Source organism: Chenopodium album, chromosome 13, assembly GCF_948465745.1.
Source record: "Chenopodium album chromosome 13, dcCheAlbu1.1, whole genome shotgun sequence".
Classification (NCBI taxonomy): Eukaryota; Viridiplantae; Streptophyta; class Magnoliopsida; order Caryophyllales; family Amaranthaceae; genus Chenopodium; species Chenopodium album.
The window spans coordinates 40,760,523-40,766,630 of record NC_137846.1 but is presented as its reverse complement, the minus strand read 5'-3'; positions in this window follow the sequence as shown (position 1 = coordinate 40,766,630).

Here is a 6,108-nt window from a genome sequence, read left to right as displayed (position 1 = left end):
ATTTCCAATCACTAATCCATCACAAATAATCCATGCTTCACAATTCAATCACCAATATCAACCATACAACAAATTTCAATCAATACCTAACATGATACTATTTGGAATTAATTAATCAAAGCCTAGCATATTTCTACATACTCAAATAATTACCAAGTACGCGAACGTACCTCAAATAAGCCCTTAAATTAGCCGAGTACACTACAACAATTCCGAACCAAGTCTCCTACATAAAAGGGCAATAACACTATATTAATTACCCTTGTAGGCGCAATTTCCAGCAACTTAAACTCACTTTAAACAACTTAAAATAATCTTAAAAATTATTTTAAAACCCTAATTGACTCCACTTTAATGGGTAATTACACCCTTTTTGTAAAATCATCAACACCAACACTTAGGGCCAATTTTTAGCATTATAAACCAATAAAAAAAACCCTTTAAAACTTCATCAAAACATACTTTAATACTCAATTATCAATTAGAAACATTAAGTATACAAAAGCCCAAATTTACTTGTTATTAGAACCATAAAAATCATGTCTTTAATAAATCAAAAACCTAACCTTATAAAATCACAAAATCTGAAAAATAAACCAAATTATTAATCTGAAATTTATAGTTTTAATTCATTAGAACATGTTTTTGATACTAATTTAACATATTTATACCAATAAAAATAAAAACCCATAAATATAATTGTCAAGATAATTAAAATAAAAAGAGGAGAGAGAAGGGAGGAAGAAGGTGACACGAAGGTGGTGGTCGTCTGGTCACCGGCGGCTGGTTAGGCGGCCGAACTCCGGCAGTGGGTCGACCTTGGTGATGTGGTAGCACTAAGTGGAATTGGATCCACTTGATCCAATTCTCACGTACAAGGAGGAAAACAAGAGAAGAAGAAGTAAGGAAAAAGAAAGAAAAGGGAAAAGAAAAAGAAAAATAGAAAAAAAAAAAAACTAACCTTTTGACTTGTTGACTTTGTGTGGTAAAATTTTGGGAATAAATGCAAGTATTTATAGTATAGAGTAGGTTAGGGTAGGTTTGGGTTTCATAAAAATAATAGACTTAAATGATAAAATAGTTGACCCAAATGTAAAAATAGGATGATTGGTTCATAAAGAGGATGGGCTACATTCGGATTGAATACTTGTTGACCCAAAAATATATTTATAATTAAATAATTTATAAGATACATAAGAATACGGGTATTACAGGCCACCACAACACCACCTACTGATAAACGAGGTCAAAACCCTAATAACCTAAATAAAATAGCTAATTTTTAAAATAAAACAACGAAATTCTGTTTTAGTTATAATTAAACATAGATTGAACAAATTAAAACCCTAATTTGTTGATACGAGACAAAATTCAAGCAATAAAAATCCAAAATAATTGTAAACAAATGCGAACAGATTTGTAATTCAAAAACCAAAACAATGAAATAATTTAATCAACTTAATAAGTTTAAAAACAAAATCAAAAACCAGAAATTTACTAGAATTACCACGATTATTGTCTTCAACCTCACGATTTGTATTCAAGGGCAAAGTTCTCATCTCCTTATACGTTCCACCGCCACTCATTAATGCCATTGAAGAAGAAGTTAATAAAGCAATGTAGAGAAGTGTAGAGAGACAAAGCTAAAGCTAATTTTGTTGAGCTTTGATGCGTGAGAAGCTTTTGTAGAGATTTGAGGAGAGAGAAATTGGTTGAGAAGAGAGAATGAAAATAAAGTAAAATAACGTGAAGATAGAACCCAGTCTCTTCACATGTGCTATTAATTGGTCCACAATAAGTTTATTGTGAACAAGATTTATTTAAGATTTTTGCAAAATCCTTTTATTTGAGAAAATTATACCACGCAACCTTTTTTATGGGTTTTTCTTATGTATAGTAACCATGATTTTTACTAATATATGAGATAACTTTAAATTTTTACAAACTCATTAAATTGGATGAAATAATACATAACTTCGTTAATTAATTTCATAATTTTTTTTAAAAAAAATCATTATCTTTTTTTTTTGACACAATTTCATTATTTTAAGGGTAATTCTATGTTTCTCTTACTGATAAACATGACAAGTACTTCAAAGGGGTATCTATGTCATTTTAGTTAGGCTAATATTGTAAATTATTGTTCTTTTGGCATTCATCTCCTTCATCAGTTTATTCTTTCTCCCTCCTTTCTCACCTCAATTAATGGAATTCTAAGACTTCAATCAAGAAATTAGTGGCTTTAATGGATAGGTCAATAGTCAAGAACATATTCAATAGAGGAGAAAGACAAATATATTCCCTTTGGATCAGAGTTAACCGTGCCATTATTTTTCCATTTTTGTTCGGGGTTTTCGTTTGATTCGCCGCTGAAAATTAAAGACAAAGGAGGATGAAGAAGGCGTTGGACGACTTAGAAGAACGATGAAGAAGATGGTGTTTACAGTTTGAATGCAGGAAAATGGTGGAGGGTGATGAAGTGAGAAATTAAAAATTACCACAAAAAATAATTAAAATATCTATACAATTGCATATATTTACCATTGTGCCATTTTAAAATACACTTTTGTTAATCAATAAGAGAAATTGGGACTCACTCTTATTTTTAAACTAAAATGGTTCAAATGAAAAGATAAAGAAAATCAATAACTCCTTTTAAACTTCCTATTTCCTAACCCTTCCTTCATTTTCCTAATACAAACTTGGTGTATTTTTTTTATATAAATTTATTTTACATACGTAGTACATGTTTTAACTATTAACGGTGTTAGCATTTTCATCCAATTTAATTATGTTTTGAAAGTTTAGGGTTACCTCAAACAGTAGTGCAAAAGTTAAGTTTACATTAGAAAATCACATAAACACACAAGGTTATGGTATAATTTCCTTATTTTTTTTTTATTATACTACATTTATACGAGGAAAGATAAAAGATAGACTATATTATACAGTATTTTTTTAAGCTGATAATAGGATAGTAGTTACATAGGGAAAGGGAGTAGGTATTACTCCCTTTACTTGGGTGTATTTCTTTAGGTTGAGCTTCCCTTCATTCGCCAGCTCATCTAAGGCTCTCTTAAGCTCACGACAATTTCTGGTTGTATGCCCAAACTCCCGGTGACAATACTTCCAGGCTAAAGTCGTATGGCTTAATCAAAAGTAATTCCTAAGTCCTCTAGCTAAAGTAGATAGGGAAGTAGGGTTGAATCCACAGGAAAACAAGTCTTTCTATTCATAATTAATTAAAATAATCTAAATTATTAAGTAACCAACTTATTTATATGATGAATTAAACTAAGGAGAATAAAAGTAGGGAGAAATCAATAAATAAAAGCCTAGGGTATATGTTTACCAATAAACAATATTTCAGGGTAAAACATAACAATCAATCACCAATGCAATAGTTAATCAGATCATAAAGGGCTTTGGCTACGTATTACAATCACAGGATTAATCTATCGGTATTAAATCGCATTTCTTGAATATTGACTTAACCATTTATAAATTAATCTGTCTTTTGAAACTAAGCCTAAATATCAATTCTCATCTCTCGAATTTCCAATCAATATTGCAAAACTCATACAATTAAACCAGGCCTAATCTAATTGCATAACATTAATTTAATCGATAGGAAATTAATCAAGCATTGATAATCAACAATAATAAATTACCCCTTCATATTATTTATGGATCCCCACAACCCTAGAAAATAATCTACTCACACATATTAAAATCTAAACTAAACAAAGCAATTAAACAAGACATGATATATCAAAGTAATTAAATTACTGGGAATAAAAATGGAAAAAATTGTTACCAAAGTAAACGGAAATAATAAATTGCATAAACTAAGAGTTGTAGAGAGAGAAAAGAGAAAAATATCCAAAGCTTAAAACTGAGTATAAAAATTTAGCTAATGAGAAGAGATAATTGTACCAAGCTAAACAAAAAGTATTTATACAAGGCTAAAAATTCTAATTAAAAACTAAGTAAGAAAATCGACAAAAATCGTCGGAAATCTCCTCTAAAACACGCGCCCGGTCAGGCGGAGCTTCGCCCGGCCAGACCCGCCTTTTCTTGAGGATGCCTCTTCTCGCGCCCGGTCGGGTGCGCCTTTGGGCCAAGGGCTTCTTTGTTCTTCCCCCTCGCCCGGCCGGGTGCGTCTTCGGGCGAGCCTCCATCCGGTCGGGCGGAGCTCATGGGCAAGGATTTGACTTGTCATTTGGGCTACTAATCTTGGCTCAACTCATATTTCCTCTTCAGGCTTGATTACTCGGTCTATTGCCTTGTTTCTTCTATGACGAGCCCTTAATTGCTGGTTTTATGATTATAACTAGCCTTGGGCTATGAAAGATGGTCGTGCTTCTTTAATGCTCGTAATGGCTCAAAATAAATCCGGGAAAATGCTCAAAACATGCATTTTCCTATAAAGCAATATCAAAACTACGAAAACACTAGAAAGCACATATTAGTAGTAAAAGTGGCTCTAAAGAGCCACAAATACTCCTAATTATGACCAAGGGATGGGGGTAAATCACTATATAAAATAGACATATCAGGTACTCACACCAAAGCTTCTTATTTCATTGCTCCATTGACGTGTTCTTTGGATTCGGCATTGGAAGGATATCCTTGTTTTTCAAAAACATCGAAATAAGGGGTCCGTTTTTCATTTATAAGAAAAATAGAGCTTCTATTTGGTCATTCAATAAATCAAATTATTTCCTCTTTCTCGGAATGCTTAGAGTATTCCCATTGCCTGACAAAACAATCTTTAATCTCACGTCTATCAGCATTGTATCTAGGTTCATCTTCCTCATTCTCGACCGTCCTAGGCCTTTTGTTCTTATTATCATGATACCTGTCATTGATTTTCCTCTTTCCTTTCCCTCTAGCAAGAAATTTTGCAAAAACTACTGATGACTAGAGGTGGACATGGGTCGTGCCGGTTCGCGGGCAGCACGGGCCCGACACGACACGATATGACACAGTGATCGAGGAGTGGGCCGTGTCGTGAACACGATATCAAGAATCCGGCACGAGCACGACACGAACTCGCGGGCGACACGGTAGTTTGGCCCGCCAGCACGGCACGCCAAGCACGGCCCGACACAACCATAAAATAACATAAATAATAATAAAAATAAAAATAATAAAAAGCACAATAATAAAAACAACATAAACATAAATTAATAAAATTAGTATATTTATTTAAAAAGTTGTTTTAAATTTTTTTTTAAAAAAATAAATAATATTATGGGCGGCCCGGTGCCCGACACGGCACGCCAGGCACGTGGGCCGTGTCGTGCTGTGGGCTTGGGTGCGTTAAATGGTGGCTCGGCACGGCACGACACGTCGGGATGCAGACACGGCATGACACGACATGACACGAGCCATTACCTGGCACGGCGATGCACGACCCGCGACGACCCAACACGACACGTTGCCCACCTCTATCGATGACCTCAATGATAGTATTTTGCAATGTCTCGTCATCTCGTGTATCGATGTAAAAACTTAAATATCTTTATACTAGGTACTGACCAAGTCAAGAGTCGTATGGCATAATTCGTTTAATTTTATATCATTTACAATATTCATACTTTTTTTTGGTAGATTATCTTTATATTAAGGAAAATGCTATACATAACCCTTATGGCTACATATAAACATTAAATACACACTAAAAAATCAAATAAAGTTAGAAAATCATAAAAATATAAACACTAATTACACTGATTTACGCGTGTTTTGGTCGTGAATTCTTAATTTTATACAATTTTCAAGAGTATATTTAATGCTTATATATAACCCTTAGTGTTACATACTCCCTCCGTTACATATTACTCGCAACAAAGGGGTATTATTTGTGAGACATAGGGCTTGTTTCATAAATGACTTTTCATTGGCTTTTGGCTTTTTCTTTGGTCAAACATGCAAAATTTGTGTTTGGTAAATGGCTTTTTCAGCCAGCTGAAAAGCTTGCTTTTAAGCCAAAATGAAAAAACTACTTGGAGTAGCTTTTGGCTACCTAAGTTACTAATGACATCCAACAGCTAATTTTACCAAATATGTTTTTAGACTAATAAAAAATCAAACAGCCAACAA